The 18078-nt window shown below is 36.5% G+C and overlaps 1 protein-coding gene across 1 annotated transcript in view; it reads right to left on the bottom strand.

The window, feature by feature from the left end:
* Positions 1–18078, bottom strand: part of LOC125670719 (centromere protein C-like) — a 64323-nt gene that overhangs the window by 1443 nt on the left and 44802 nt on the right. The window lies entirely within an intron of this gene.

Below are 18078 nucleotides of genomic sequence, written 5' to 3'. Positions count from 1 at the left end.
TAATCAATTTCAGTTATTACTTCATATTTTGTTTCAAGAGACAACAGTTTCCTTTTCTGTAGAATGTCCATATTAGATAGGTGATACAACACAGGGATACTCCAGTCAGAACTATTTCAATTGTTACAAAACAAGCGATATTTCAATGCAAGTTACAATGTACTTTAAATTAACCGAGATTGTAAGAATCTGGTTGGAGATTTATTTTGAATTCAATACAAGTAATTGCACCATAAAAAAGTCATTAGAAATTATTCATTAATATCATTAACTTTCGTTGTTCTATCCCCACCATTGATTCTGAAGGAGATTGTAAAAGATAGCTGAATGGTGGACTCCAGTGCAGTTGATGTATGTGGACAACTTTGTTTAAGATGTGAAAATACAAGTCTTAGATACATGTACATGGTCTAGTGAATACTATCCTAGAGTTTAATCCTGTGTGAGCTTCTGACACACCTGCCATTATCATCCAAAAGTGACACAACACATGCAGTACACTATCTGAATGAAGTCACAGGATATGTAAATAAGCTCTTTTTGTCCAGGAAGCAAACACTCCTGCTCTGTGTTTGTTCATTCATTAAATAAGAAAAATGTGTTAATTGATATATGTTTGTGAAACTTCCATTACTATTGTCAGAGCAATGCTATAATGCCTAAGCCAAGAAATCAAAACAACAACAACAACAACAACCAAAAATGACATTTATTATCATCATGGCTTTTATAATAACTATTTCTCTCCCTCCTTTTGTTTTATTACTTATGTAAGAGCATTGAGGATAAATTTAAGCCTTACTGTGGAATTCAATCCCTATTTAATATATAGTATGAACAAACTTTCCATTTTCTTGAAGGTGTTACTGCATGTACAGTTAGTACAAAGTTGATATTTAAATACTGTTTGATATTTAATATGAAATTATCCCTTTTGGGAGTGATCCTTAGACAGGATGAATCTACCGGATGCAAGTTTTTCTTCTCACTTATTAATGCATAAGAGAGAGGTAATGGACAATGAGTGTATTGAATATATTTTCCTAGCAATAGATATAACTTCATTGGGGGAAAAAAAACCCAACAAAAAAAACCTCAACAAACAAACAAGCAACACTTCCTAACCAATCAAAACGTGCTTCACAAGTGTACAAATGCCATATTTTGAAAATTAGTTTCGTTACCTTGAACTTTACCTTTGAACAACATTTCATAGAAGCTGGGTCACCGGAATGTTTGGCTTCAATACTAATAATAACTTAAGAAGAAAACAGATAGGGACTCTGATTATAATTCATGTGTAGATGTTTTGAGCTTGGCCTGAATGATATCATACATTGGATGTTAGTCTTCTGCTCCGATTCCACTGGATAAGGATGGTAATCTGGTCTGATCTAGTTAATCATAAATGGGTCACAATATCCACCAGCGTCACCTCTCCGTGTGAGACACATTACAATTATAGGCTTTGGTGCTCTAATTGTGGCACCACTCTTAATTGTCAACTACACATTGAATGGGGAAGTTTGTATATTGACAAAGAGTAGCTAATCTGATGTTGAAGTGATGATTAATCTGGTCCTAGGGGGAATAATTTTAGCTAACTTTGAAGTTCAAGTTCCTATATGGACATGTCATTACAGGTGATGTTGAAAATGAGGACCTCAAATCACTTATTCTAAAAGGTCCTTAATAAAGAGAACCTCAGTCTTTCAAATGGCAACAGAACATCATCTCTGATATGAATTCTGTCGAGGATTATGCCAGACGATGGGGCTAAATATGAAAAAGAAGAACTTGATACATTGTCAGAATGGATTAAAAGTATAAGGGGAATATTAAGATTCTGCAGTAGACTTATTAAAACAAAAGTATGTACCATCTTTTCTTCTGTGTTTAGTAAACCAGAAGTGATAAAAGAATTAGATAGGTTACATGAGGTATGCTTTGGTTTCAGCTGACAACGCTAGTAACAACATTGTCTTTGTTTGTAAGGCTCATTATTACAACTGTATTTTAAACAAACTTGGCATTAATTCCACTTTTGGTAATCGTACTTATACTCCAACTGCCCTTTCAAAAGATGAAATTTTTCAAAACCATGCTTCAGTTTTAGACACATTTAATATCCCAGTCAATGGGTCGGATGAATATGAGTTACCGTACCTATACTGGATTCCTAAACTTCATAAAAACCCTTACAAAGAAAGATATAATTGCTGGATTGAGTAAATGCTCTACCAAGTCCCTATCTTTGTTCCTCATGAAAATATTAACAGCTGTGAAGGAGAAACTTCAAATGTACTGTGTGACTACATATGCCAGAAGTGGTGTAAATTAAATGTGGATTCTAAAAAATTCTAAATAACTTTTAGTAAACTTGAAATTGCATAACATATGATTTTATAATAATAATAATAATAATGATTGGTTTTATATAGCGCCTTATCCAGTGTATGCTGCTCAAAGCGCTTTACAATTATCAATGTACATTATTACCCCGGCAGACCTTATATCAATCTAGAACTTTCTCAGCCTCCTAGGAAGCATACAGTGCAAGCTGCCATTAAAAGCGCTAGAGCACTAACATTCTAACAATATCTTTCACTGTCTATAGCCAGGTACCCCTTTTACACTTGGGTGGAGTGAGGAAATTCATGTAAAGTGCCTTTCCCAAGGACACAACGTCAGCCCTGCCGCGGCCAGGACTCGAACCCACGACCTTTCGGTCGAGAGTCTGACGGCCTAACCACTCAGCCACCGACGCCATTTACATGACCATTCCTCGCAATAAATTAAAGACTAGACTTTTTCACATCATAGACTGTTGCTTCTTCAACAAAAATGAAAAACGCAAATATTCCTATCTAGTGATAAGTCATCCAAAAAATTACTTTGTTAAACGCCACTCTGATTCCAGGCACAAGTACTCTTAAATTAAAATAAAAAATATGCTGGAGTTCCTCATTGAAAATATCTTTGTGGTCATTGGTGATCAGGTCTTCCAATAGTTTGTTGGAATCCCCATAGGCACGAATTGTGCTCCTTTGTTAGCTGACCTATTTTTATATTCCTATGAAGCAGAATTATTCAAAAACTTTTATGCGAGAAGAAAAAATCTTTTGCCTTCACCTTTTATTGAACATTAAGATAATATCGACGACGTATTATCTATTAACAATAATAATTTTCATTCATATGTGGATTCAATATATCCCAGTGAACTCGAAATAAAAGGCACCATGGAGTCGTCCACTTCTGCTTCATACTTAGATATTTCATTGAAAGTATAAATATTAACAGCAAACTAACAACTCAACGTTATGACAAACGGGATGATTTCAGCTTCTCCATCGTCAACTTCCCATATTTATGTAGCAATATTCCATTATCACCTGCATATGGTGTTTGTATCTCTCAACTGATTCGATACGCAAGAGCTTGTTCTGCTTTTGGTCAGTTTTTAAATCAAAGCAGGCTACCGACAGACAAGTAGATGGTGCAGGGATTCCAACAATCTCATTTGAAGTCAGCATTTCGCAAATTGAATGGTCGTTATAACGACCTAGTTTGCCAATACAACCTATCATTGGGTCAAATGCTGTGACGCGTTTCATGCCAATTGTTAGAACGTTCTTGGCACACTGATTTTGACTGCGGATAACTCCGTTTACCTGATCAAGATATAGGGCTCACGGTGGGTGTGACCGGTCAACAGGGGATGCTTACTTCTAGGCACCTGATCCCACCTCTGGTGTATCCAGGGGTCTGTGTCTGCCCAACTCTCTATTTTGTATTGCTTATATATGAGTTATGTGATTGAACACTGTTCGTTATCTTCACCTTTCATTCTCTCAAAACCACAAACATGATGGTAACATGAGGACAATACATATTCTTACATTACACATGTATACATATATTAAATCGGTCAGAGGTACAGGAAAAAAAGTTTGACAGGCTAATTCATAAACCTTCATAATAAACAATTACATAGGGGACACTGGCTAATTTGTAAACCGGTATTATAAACAATTACATGGCTTTTTAGTGGTTTCGACATCAGTTCTGAAAATTTCAATATATTTGGTCTATGAGAATAATATTTGTTTACATAATTATTTCAGATGTGTGTCAGAGCACTACTAGTGAAATTTGTCAGCTATTTTTCAGAACATTAATTTGTACATAGCCTTTCATTAAGCAGAATACCTGTCCATCTTTCCAGCTCAACTAATAGACGATGATTTGTAGTGCGGAAATTAATAAAGATTTAATTCTCTTAATTCAAGTAGCAATTCAATTTAAGTGAAAACCCCTGGCTTGCCAAAATGGATATTAAGTGTATGTAACACTAATAATATGACAATGATTTTCCAATGGTCTGTCTAATACACTTGACCTACTTATCAATAACTTTTAACATAACTAATGAAAGTGCTGTCATGTTTAGTGAGTGTAATCCTTATGATTTTAAATATGTATAATGTTAAAAATACGTAAAAAATACAAAATACTATCAAAAGAAATGTTTTACTACTTCCAGGTAATATTGTGGATATGGTATGTACAAGTAACGACATAATGTAATATAAAAAAATTTCTTTGTTTAATTACTCCCTGAATACTTATCATTTACTTAGTTTGTGTATCGATCAAATTTGGGCGATGAAACTGTGTACGAGAAACTTACTGAACACATTCACTTATATAGTGATGGGATTGTCTAATTCCTGCATGTAAACAAACTGTTTCACGTCTTACTGTGTACAAGAGTTTCTTTAAAGGGAAATAACTTGGATGCATCTCAAAACTTGGGTATTCTATAAGGTCATACGGCAAGAAATTTTAGTATGCAAAGGAAGTACTTCTCACAAGAAATACACATATAAAATATGAAAGCCCTACTACTAACTATATAGTGATGGCCAAGGTCTTATGTTTTTCAAGAGTTCAAAATCCAAGGTAAAAGTCACAAGGTCAAAAATTTTGATACCAAAAGAAATGTCTTGTCAAAAGGAATACACATGTGATATATAAAAGCCCTATCATCAACCAATCACTACCATCTCCCATTGAAGAAGGACATGACCCTTCATTTAAACAAACTTGAATTCACTTCACCCAAGAAAGTTTTGTGCCAAGTTTGGTTGAAATTGCCCCAGTAGTTCTGGAGTGAAGATGGGACGATCCATTGGTTGACCGATGCATCGTGATATTCATCTTGGAGATATACTGATCGATACACATGTCTATTAAATGACGATACCAGCCATAGCATTTTCCAAAATATCTGAACACCACAAGACGGGTATTTTTAGTCAGTCTAACAGAAAATGAAGGTAGAGACCCCCCCCCCCCCCCCCCCCCCCCCCCCAAAAAAAAACAACAACAAAAAACAAGAGTACCGCAAACGGTACAATATACACCAGTCGGACAGTGAAATTCAACCTGTTTGACCTACTTCTACCCCTAGAGTACTGTAGGTCGTAGTGTGCCAATCCAGCTGAAAAGGAAGCCTTTGACTAAATATCAGGACAATATCTGTATCCGTAATGAAAAAAAAAAGCCTGGAAAACTGTTAGACCTATTTTTTCCAAAAAGTAGGTCAAAGATGGACCAATCCAGCTGAAATGCAAACTAAATTTGTATTCCTCCGAAAGGAAGTGTACGACTAAATATCAGGGCAATATCTGTATCCGTAATAAAAAAATGCCCGGAAAACTGTTTGACCTATTTTCAGCTCAAAAGTAGGTCAAGGATGGACCAATCCAGCTGAAATGCAAACAGAACTTGTATTCCACCAAGAGGAAGCCTGTGACTAAATATCAGGGCAAAATCTGCATCCATAATAAAAAACAGCCCGGAAAACTATTTGACCTACATTTAGTCCTAATGTAGGTCACGGACGGATGGACCAATCCAGCTGAAATGCAAACTGAACTCGTATTCTTCTGAAAGGAAGCTTATGTGAAAATTTCAGGGCAATATCTGTATCTGTAACAAAAAAAGGAAAAACTGTTTGACCTACTTATAGCCCTACACTCTTACAATTCTTGAGGGAGATATAGTGACAAAATTTCAAAGTTGTACACGCATCCGTTACGGAAAAAAGTCGGGAAAACACGACCCGGGACGGATGGACAGCCAGCTGGACGGATGCACAGACAGCGCCATAACAAAATATATCCCATCTAATGACGGGCGTATAAAAAACCATGGCAGACTATATAATGTCAGCAAAATCGACTTGAAGAAAGTTAGGGTATGTGAGAGAATTGGCTTGCCAGTTTATGAAAGGGAAATTGTGATATTTATTTTATTCTACTCAAGTAGCTAGCTGAAACGAGTGATATTTTTTCAGTTTTATTTTGAAGTGATTAAATTTGAAATCCTTTTTTCTAGTTTTTATTGATATGCAAAGTATCACTATATGTATCGTATTGTGGGTCAAATATTATGATACATATCGGATTGGCTAGAAAGGGGATTGTCCCATCCCTATTCTGGATACAATTTTTTTTTTATAAGTGGTCATTGAAAATTGCTATTGGAGAAAAGTGTTGCTCTTGATTTGAACAAATTTGAATTGCCTTGATCAAATAATGCTTTGTGTCATGTTTAATTGACATTGGCCCGGTGGTTCTGGAGAAGAAGTCAGAAATGAGAGAAGTTTATGACGACAATGCCTGTGATACAACAAACATTCGAAAAGCTCATTTTAGCTTTTGGCTCATGTGAGACACTATATCATATCTTTTCATTATTTCATGATTATGTACCATTGGAGACGAACTTGGCCCTATGTTTCAACAAACATGATTCTCCTCTACCCAAGAATACTTTATACCAAGTTTAGTTGAAATTGGTCTAGTGGTTCTTTAGAAAATTTTTAATAGTTGTTTAAGTATTTTAACTATTTTCATAGAATCTCCCCTTGGAGAAGGGCATGACCCATCATATCAAGAAACTTGAATTCCCTTTATCCAAGAATGCTATATGCCAAATTCGGTTCAAATTGGCCCATTGGCTCTAGAAAAGAAGATTTTTTAAAAGTCACCAATTTATTATACCCCCCGCAACAAGTTGTGGGGGGGGGGGGGGGGGGGGGGGGGTATTATACTGGAATCGGGTTGTCCGTCTGTCTGTCTGTCCGTCCGTCTGTCTGTAGACGCAATAGTTTCCAGGCTCTAAAGCGTTATCCTTTCCACCTACAGTCACCATATCATACATATGGACTACCCATGGGATGAAGATGTTCCCTATCAATTTTGGGGTCAAAAGGTCAAAGGTCAAGCGCACTGGACATCGAAGTAGCAATATGGTTTCCGGGCTCTAAAGCGTTATCCTGGTATTATACTGGAATCGGGTTGTCCGTCTGTCTGTCTGTCCGTCCGTCTGTAGACGCAATGGTTTCCGGGCTCTAAAGCGTTATCCTTTCCACCTACAGTCACCATATCATACATATGGACTACCCATGGGATGAAGATGTTCCCTATCGATTTTGGGGTCAAAAGGTCAAAGGTCAAGCGCACTGGACATCGAAGTAGCAATATGGTTTCCGGGCTCTAAAGCGTTATCCTTTCCACCTACAGTCACCATATCATACATATGGACTACCCATGGGATGAAGATGTTCCCTATCGATTTTGGGGTCAAAAGGTCAAAGGTCACGTGCACTGGACATCGAAGTAGCAATATGGTTCGGTTTGTCATGCCATTTGTTTTTTACACTCAGAAAAGAGGTAGTTTATACCTATTACCAACACCTTTTGGGAGATTGGGGTAAGTGGGGGGTATTCTTAGTGAGCATTGCTCACAGTACCTCTTGTTTTCACTATTTTCCAATTATCTCCCCTTGGAAAAGGGCGTGACCCTTCATTTGAACAAACTTGAATCCCCTTCATCCAAGGATGCTTTGTGCCAAGTTTGGTTAGAATTAATCCAGTGGTTCTGGAGATTTTTAAAAAGTTGTTAATGTATTTTCAATATTATCTCCCCTTGGAGAAGGGCATGACCCTTCATTTGAAAAAAAAAATTGAATCCCTTTTACCCAAGGATACTTTGTGCCAAGTTAGGTTGAAATTGGCCCATTGGTTCTGGAGAAAAAGATGAAAATGTGAAAAGTTTACGTCAACGACAATGATGACAGAGAACGAACAAATTTCGATCAGAAAAGCTCATTTGAGCCTTAAATTTGGCTCAGGTTAGTTAAAAAGCCTTTTTCAGATGAAGTGTAAAATATTCAGGAATATTTGCATTTTAATATTCAATGTTTCTGCAGGACATTTTTGTATACTTTACGAAAAAACTTTGAAAGAGACCGAACATTCTCTGTATGTTGATAGGATCCATCAACAAGTAAAGTTTTATAAACTGATTAGACTGAAATTTCCAACTTAAAAACACATTTTTCAGTGTATGTTTACCTAACGTTTCCAGATCTAACTAACAAGCTAATAAGTGTTAAAATGGATTTCATATTTTGTAACCGTTAGAATTTTTTTTATCACATTCTCTATTTTTTGTTGTTTATTTTGGGGAACATAACCAGTGAAACATAAAAGAACCGCAGGGTTTGACACTAAGGCACGTCCGACCGACCGAGTCTACTAAATGATAGGTCCGGTCGGGTAAAATGTCGATTTACTAGTCCGACTGGTCGTGTTTAAAAAATAAACAAATTTAAGAAACATTACTTTAAATCATAAGATATTTTATTCTTTAAAAAAAAAAAAACCTGTAAAGAGTTTACGAGCAATTTTGAACCGCATGATGACATATAATCTATATTTTTAGTTCCAATAAGTCGTACCGCCACGGTGACCAAGAGGTTAGAGCGTTTGCCCTGCATGTGGAAGGCCAGGATTCGAATCCCGGCCGAGACAGAGCTAAGTCGTTAAGACAGGTAGTGAGAGTTCCATCGCCAAACGTTAGGCATCAGGTGTGAATGTCACGGGTCCTCGGAGATGACCTTAAAAACGGATGCCCCGTGTCACAGTTGGTGTGGCACGCTAAAGAACCCTCACTGCTCAATGGCCGTAAGCGCTGAGCATAGGCCTAAATTTGAAGCCCTTCACCGGTCTTGGTGACATCTCCATATGAGTGAAAAATTCTCAAGCGAGGCGTTAAGCAAGATACAATCAATAAATCAATCCAATAAGTCGTGGTCTACACAATGTTAACGTGTGTAAAGTTATGTTTTGGTTAAACAGAATTATTGAATTCATTTTCATAAAAAAAACAAAAAAACAAGTTCATTTGAATTGAATATAAGAAAGTGCTTATCTTAATGAATTACGTCGTAAACAGCAATTTTTCCGTGTTTACATATGTGCGGGAATGTCTATATTCTAATACGAATTCTCGTCCTCAAGGAAAGCAAAAGATGTCCCAAGAAAGAGAAACAAGAGGCCCAGGGGCCTTATAGGTCACCTGAGTATCATGTAACAACCTTCCAATGTTTGAATTAGGTTTGTGTTTAAATATAAGAATTTTACTTTTGGATGGAAGAAACATTGAATAGCTATGTGGTCAGCCCTGCCTTTGCACCAGAACCCCTGACCCAGGGGCCATAAATTTCAGTTTTGAAAGAAGCATCCTTGATCATCATTATCATACTATTAGTTTGTCTACTTAGTACCCAGCAGCAGAGGAGAAGATTTTCAAAGAAATAAAATGCATTTTCACTATATGATCAATAGGGCCCCACCCTAATACCAGAACCCCTGACCCAGGGGCCATAAATTTCACAATTTTGAAAGAGGCATCCTTGCTCATCATAATCATGCTATTGGTTTGTCTACTTAATACCCAAGGACAGAGAAGAAGATTTTCAAAGAAATAATGCATTTTCACTATATGACTTATAGAGCCCCACCCTAGCACCAGAACCCCTGATCCAGGGGCCATGAATTTCACAATTTTTAACAAGAGGTACTGTGAGCAATGCTCACTAAGAATACCCCCCGCTTACCCCAATCTCCCAAAGGGTGTTGGTAATAGGTATAAACTACCTCTTTTCTGAGTGTTGCTACTTCGATGTCCAGTGCGCATGACCTTTGACCTTTTGACCCCAAAGTCGATAGGGAACATCTTCATCCCATGGGTAGTCCATATGTATGATATGGTGACTGTAGGTGGAAAGGATAACGCTTTAGAGCCCGGAAACCATATTGCTACTTCAATGTCCAGTGCGCTTGACCTTTGACCTTTTGACCCCAAAATCGATAGGGAACATCTTCATCCCATGGGTAGTCCATATGTTTGATATGGTGACTGTAGGTGGAAAGGATAACGCTTTAGAGCCCGGAAACCATATTGCTACTTCGATGTCCAGTGCGCTTGACCTTTGACCTTTTGACCCTAAAATCGATAGGGAACATCTTCATCCTATGGGTAGTCCATATGTATGATATGGTGACTGTAGGTGGAAAGGATAACACTTTAGAGCCCGGAAACCATATTGCTACTTCGATGTCCAGTGTGCTTGACCTTTGACCTTTTGACCCCAAAATCGATAGGGAACATCTTCATCCCATGGGTAGTCCATATATATGATATGGTGACGGTAGGTGGAAAGGATAATGCTTTAGAGCCCGGAAACCATTGCGTCTACAGACGGACGGACAGACGGACAACTCGATTCCAGTATACCCCCCCACAACTTGTTGCGGAGGTATAAAGAGGCATCCTTGCTCATCATTACCATGCTATTAGTTTGTCTACTTAATACCCAGAGACAGAGAAGATTTTCAAAGAATTTCTACATTTTCACTATATGACCAATAGAGCCCCACCCTAACACAAGAACCCCTGCCCCAGGGGCCATGAATTTCACAATTTTGGTAGAGGGCTCAATGCTCATTATAATTATGCCCACAGTTTGGCTTCTTGATGTCCAGGAGTAAAGAAGAAGATTTTTTAAAATTACACTCATTTTGATGGTTTTTGCCATTTTCACTATATGACCAATAGAGCCCCACCCTAACACAAGAACCCCTGCCCCAGGGGCCATGAATTTCACAATTTTGGTAGAGGGCTCAATGCTCATTATAATTATGCCCACAGTTTGGCTTCTTGATGTCCAGGAGTAAAGAAGAAGATTTTTTAAAATTACACTCATTTTGATGGTTTTTGCCCCACCCCTCAGGCCCCAGGGGGGCAGGGACCACGAATTTCACAATTTTTGTTCCCCTTCACCCACAGATGCTATATGCCAAAATTGGTTGAAATTGGTTCAGGGGTTTCAGAGAAGAAGCTGAAAATGTTCAAATGTTAACGCACGACGAAGGACAAAAACAGATAGCAATAGGTCACCTGAATGAAAACGTTGAGAAGAAACAAAGCAGGGCTTGTGAAATAGAAATTTTAAAAAAATATTGAAGTCATTACGTCAACTGAGTAAACTTAGGTGACCTATTGCAATTGGTTTTCGTCCGTCGTGTGTTAACAATTGAACATTTTTAACTTCTTCATAACTACCAGTCCAATTCTTTTCAAATTTGGTATGACGCATCATTGGGACAAGGGGGACATAAATTGTAAATTCAGGACTCCAGCACCCCTGGGGCCCTAGGGGCGGGGCGAAAACTGTCCAAAATTGACCAATTTTCAAAAATTATCTTCTCAAGAACGACACACATGTAAGAAAAAGTAAATGCATAGTGATGTAGAGCAGGAAGGCCTTTACCAAAATTGTAAATTTCATGATCCCTGGGGTAGGGGTTCTGACCCCAGGGCGGGGTCATACTTGTTATATAGTGTTTATGTGTAAGACACTTAAATAACATCTTCTTTACTGCTACATGTATTGATACTAAATTGAAAGTAAATATATATTTAGAAAGAACAAGTAGTCCTTTACCAAAATTGTGAATTTGATGATCCCAGGGGTAGGGGTTTTGGTATCTGGGTGGGGCCAAAATGGTCAGTTATTAAATGTGTTAACAATAGACATTTTTAACTTCTTCTTGATAACTAACATTCCAATTCTTTTCAAATTTGGTATGAAACATATTTGGAACAAAGGGAACATAAATTGTAAATTTCAGGATTCCTGCACCCATGGGGCCTTAGGGGCAGGGCAAAAACTGTCCGAAATTGACCAATTTTTAAAAATCTTCCTCTCAAGAACCATACATATGTAAGAAAAATTAAATGGATGGTGATGTAGAGCAGGAAGGCCTCTACCAAAATTGTAAATTTCACGATCCCCGGGGTAGGGGTTCTGACCCCAGGGCAGGGCCAAACATGTTATATAGTGTTTATGTGTAAAACACTTCAATAACATTTTCTTTAGTGCTTTTGATACTAAATTGAAACTAAATGGATAGAGCTAGAGGTAGTCTTTTACCGAAATTGTAAATTTGATTTTCCCCAGAGTAAGGGTTTTGACCCCAGGGTGGGGCCGAACTTAGTATATAGTATTTATGTGTAAGTTTGCTGATACTGTATAAAATCTAAATGCATACTTAGGAATAGCAGAAAAGGATTTACAAAAAATGGTGAATTTCATAACCCAGGGTTATGACTTTAGGATGAGTCCAAATTAGTCATATATTTTGATGTTTTAATTTAATACACCTATTATTTAAAGCCTTTCATCAGTGTATGCACTTTTGAGGGCAGTGAAGTTTTAAGAACACATCTTGTTTTATACTTTTGCTGAATGTTAAAATTTAGCTTAGATATTCAGAACAGGAATTTTTTTTTCTAGATTTCATAGCCCTTGGAAGTAGTGATACTTTTTCACTAGTATTCAGGTGACCGATAAGGCCTGTGGATCTCTTGTTCTAAATGGATTAAAGAATTTCTGTACTGGTAAGAACTTAAAGAAACTGAAAATATGTTTGAAAGTAAAAGCATCAAATTGAATGACAAGACTAAAGATTTTTTTGAGACAATTAAATGCATCTTAGTTCAAACTTAACGTTTGTCATTTAAATTAAGTATTTAGATATGGAGAATCATCAGATTTTTTTCTGGAGAGTTGGTCAGGGCTAGTGGATGTAAGGTCAGGTCTAGCAAAAATCATTTGAAGTAACCCAATTGGTCTTGTGCTCAAAAAAGTTAAAAGTTAATGTCAAACCCTGCGATGGATGAGTACCAGTCAATCAAATAGGACGTTTTTTTTGGGGGGGGGGGGGGGGGTTGTGATTGACAGGCAGCATCTGATTGATATCAGAACTGTTCGGTTTTGTGGGTGTTGACTAAAACTTGGGTCTGTAATTGTATCCTAAATGTTTTTAGTCAATCAGCACAAAGAAGCAATTATATGCAAATTGTAAAAACTTAAAATTGTTTTAAATCTAGGGATTTAATTGCTTCTAATCACCCCAAGGCTGATGAGAAAATACCAGACATAATGAAATAGCTTCATAGAAATGGTTTTGAAATTCCATCAGACATCTAAAAGTTTAATGATCTCTATGAAAAACAAAACAAAACCAGAGGACGTTTTCCTCCTACTCCGAGTCATCATGAACTAATATAAAAAGAATTAAAGACGTCAGCATGATCAATATCAGAATTCCTCAGCCTTTAACAATTTCGTTAGATGGTCAGAGATATGGAAATCTGAATGCATAAAATGCTACTTTGAAGGTGATCCCGAGTCAATATGCCATCTTAATTTATAGTGCAGTTATATATTTCTAACCAATCAACACGAGTAATCTGTTAACCAGGGCTCGAAATTAACATATGCCTGTCAGTCCGTGACTGGTTAAAAGTCTGGCGGACTGATTGACATTTGTTTTAGTCAGTCCAATGGGACTAGTCAATTTTCTAAAACATCATTTTGGAAAACCTACTCATTGAATTGTAAACATGCATTTGGCATTCCTCTGTAGACATCACATGAACATGGTTAGTAAATATAAATCTCACAAATGTTCAAATATTGTCCGAGGCACATTTAGTTCAATTACATTATTTGATCTTAATGACATTAACGAAATACGTTAATTATTTCTGGAAAAATCTGGTGGACTGGTATATTTTTCTGTGAACTGATTGAAATTATACCTTATCAGTCCGGCTGGACTGGTGACATAAAAAGTTAGTTTCAAGCCTCATTAACTATCAAAACAAATGTCTTACTATATCATTTGAATAGTAACAATGCTTTATGAAAGAGGTGTAAATCATGATATAGATCAAAACAACACTCTGCTTTAATTCAAACACATTGAGGCCTCACTAAAAATGTGTTTGTTTATGGTTACCTGACCCTACATTTACCCACTTACTTTAAAAGTTTTTTATCCAGTAAAATCTGGAATAAGAAGTTAGGTTTTGTTCTTACATAATGTATTATCTTTCATTTGTCAACATTATTGAAGTGCTTTGAAGGAAAAACAGAAATGAAATATCACTTTATCTATATCAAGTATATTTGCTTCACTTTCATCATATGAAATGATTGTGTGGGTCCGTTCATTTGGGTCATATACCCACAGTGGAATGTGGGAGTTCTGCCCTTCTTATGAACCAAACAAGAGGCCCACAGGTCTTATCGCGGTCACCTGAATACTAGTGAAAAAGTATCACTATACTTCCATGGGCTATGAAATCTAGAAAAAAATTTCAGTTCTGAATATCTATAAAGCTAAATTCTAATGTTCAGCAACAGTATAAACAAGATGTGTTCTTAAAACTTCACTGCCCTCAAAAGTGCATACACTGATGAAAAGCTTTAAATAATAGGTGTATTAACATTAAAACATCAAACGATATGACTAATCCTAAAGTCATAACCCTGGGTTATGAAATTAACCATTTTTTTTTTTTGTACATCCTTTTCTGCTATTCGTAAGTATGCATTTAGATTTTATACAGTATCAGCAAACTTACACATACATACTATATACTAAGTTTGGCCCCACCCTTACTCTGGAGAAAATCAAATTTACAATTTTGGTAAAAGATTACCTGCTCTATCCATTTAGCACTATATACCAAGTTTGGCCCCACTCTGGGGTCAGAACCCCTACCCCGGGGATCATGAAATTTACAATTTTGGTAGAGGCCTTCCTGCTCTACATCACTATGCATTTAGTTTTTCTTACATGTGTGTAGCTCTTGAGAAGAAGATTTTTGAAAATTGGTCAATTTTTAAAAAAAGAATTGGACTGGTAGTTATTAAGAAGAAATTAAAAATGTTCAATTGTTAACGCAGGACAACCAATTGGAATAGGTCACCTGAGTAAACTCAGGTGACCTACAAACTATAGATGCTGACCAGCTGGCGAAAAAACAAAAAATTGCATTTGGTTGAGGAAGTTAAAAACAGTGGATTATTGGCCGTTGAAACACTCCAAGCTGTGTGAACATCATGTAAACATATTGGCTTTTCTTACTGATATTAATATAATACTTCAAGTTGGTTCATTTGTTCATTGTTGAATGTCTAAAGCTATATATGCCATATTAAATAGATATTACTCGAGAAATTAAAAATGTGCTTTATATCAAGCTATATATATATTTTTTTTTACACTTTACACAAGACAGTCAGATAGAAAACAATACTTTGAGCAGTGGAAGGGGAGTAAAATTTCATGTTTAACATAAAATCACTATTCAGTATGACAGCATACTGTAAAGCAAATCTTCATTTCCCATGATGTTTCTAATAATATTTTCTCATGCACTTGTGCACTCCATAAGAAATATGTATTTCAAAATCACCATTTCCCCCTTACATTGAGTAGACTAGTACTCCTCTAATACCAGTGTATAAATTGTCAAACATTATTATTTTTTACAGTGTCTCAAACTGACAAACATTTTAAAAATGAAGAAAATGCTTTTTAATATATGGCATTATTATATAAATATTGCATGTAGTTGAGGGTAACATTGAAAATTTTCACCCCGAGAAAACCATTGTCAACCGAAGCGTAGCCGAGGTTGACAATGGTTTATCGAGGGGTGAATATGTTCAATGTTGCCCTCAACTACATGCAATATTTGTTTTATTGTACTGAATGTTATATAAACAGCAAAGCAGAAAAAACCTACATCTGTTTACATTTGATCAATCACTGTCATGCAATATCTCATATATCGATACGGGTATTCGCGTTTATTACAAACACTCAAACGATGTCGTCTAAGAATCTACAGCGAACCATACACACATAAATTTGACGCATGTGATAATTCTTTATAATATCGCCTATGGTCACTGTTACCCGTTGTTAAATACTATCACCCTGGAGCCTGTGCTTTTTGTTCTAAATTTCTCAGAGGGTAACAATGTGCTTTTTCAAATGCTTCTCGGCCAATCAGATACGAGTATTTTTAAATTACATGAATGTATAATAAATACGTTTAAAAAATACTCACTGTACATTTCAGTTTTAAAAATACATGAGAGTATGACCTGTGATTGCTTCATGTAGGAATACATGTAGTTCACGACGCGTGTTCGTGTGGCACGAAAAGTATGCTGGCGTGAAGTGGTTGCTATTCTCACCCTTACATATTTGTAAAAATGAAATTTAGTTCTTTTAAGTACAATCTACTTTCATTTCAGAATTCACAGTTGTTAAATTAGACATACTGTATTAATCAAGCAGTTCTGTATTCACACACATTGTTACAACTGCTGTGCATTCATGAAGATACGCCTATCATTCCAATTTGTAAAGACATCAATGCCAAAAACCCACTGGAAATGTAAATATATTGAAAATGGCATTCCCCACATGCACGCTATTGCAGAAATTCAAAAAATGTGTTCACCAAAGGCAAGTACAGTTAATACCAATTCTACTAAGTAACTGACATTTAACAATTCTTTTTTAAATAAGTACCATGATGCACCAGAACAAATAATTGGGAAAGTTTGTGTGCTAGTGTGTGAGTGTGAGTGGAAGTGGCAGCAGCTTTAAAGTCATGTCCACTTTGACCATTGGGGAAGTCTTTGTCACATTTGACATAAGAAATTTCGAATTTAAATGCATGAATCGACTAGTAGTGGACAATCAGTGAAATTGAGTGATCGCAGCGAAAGCTACAAATGCAACCAAGACAGCGTGCATTGCATTCCAGATCCTTAATCTATTCGAGTGGAATAGGTCGATTCCTTAATTTATTCGAGTGGAATAGGTCGATTGGTGTACTTTTTAAACTGAGGATACTCAGTACAGCATGGATTAAAACAGAAACACAAAACAGTTTCACCACTGTGTGACAACTGCCCATCAGATGGAAAAAAGGACTGGGTCAAACAGTCATAAAACAGCTGATCTGTATTCCATATACTGTATGAACTGTTTTCAAACAAATACGAAACAAAAAAAAATTCCCAACCTACCGACCCTATTTCTGGGGGGCATACAACAGTAAAGAAAGATTTTTGGCCTGACAGTCCATGCAAACCTGCAAAAATGATTTCACTGTGATCTCATTAAAACCGGATCCTTATTCACTCATGCACTTCACCACAAGATCCTGATCGGGGTCACATCAGAGTGACCTTCTGTCACCCAATGAAATTGCTCCTGCAGAAACCTTTAAAATGGTTACTGGAAAATCTCAGGCTTTTCCTTCATTGTATATAACAACTTGATGTGTTGCAAAAGACTACAGCGTTAAGAATACTTCACGGTTGGTGAGAATTTCGTGTGTTATGTCTATTTCACATTTAACCAAAACTGAGATGAAAGGATCAGAATGTGTGGCGGCAGTTCCTGATGAATCTAAAACATTCGTTTTGATATGCTACGCGTTTCATTAATGGGAAATATTTTCTATGACTTGCTATTGCAGAAATTGACCCCTGTGCTTCTACGCATGTTAACATGAAACACTACAAATGTACATGACTAACAGCAAAATTGGACTTTACAGGAACTCGATTTTCCTACGTAAACATGTGGAATGGCGTGTAAATGTATCTTTAATTTAATTGTGATATCATCTGCAACATTTTATTGACATACATGTAATTTGATAGATTCTATTACTTAAAAGAGCTCAATGTGAAAACAAAGAGTAAACATGTGTTTGAAACTACAGTGTATCAATTATCGAAGTTAGCCATGCCATGATTGGCTAAAACAATCT

This window comes from Ostrea edulis, chromosome 4, assembly GCF_947568905.1.
Source record: "Ostrea edulis chromosome 4, xbOstEdul1.1, whole genome shotgun sequence".
NCBI classification, from domain to species: domain Eukaryota; kingdom Metazoa; phylum Mollusca; class Bivalvia; order Ostreida; family Ostreidae; genus Ostrea; species Ostrea edulis.
Note: the sequence above shows the minus strand (reverse complement) of the source record. Positions and strands in the feature narration are given on the sequence as shown.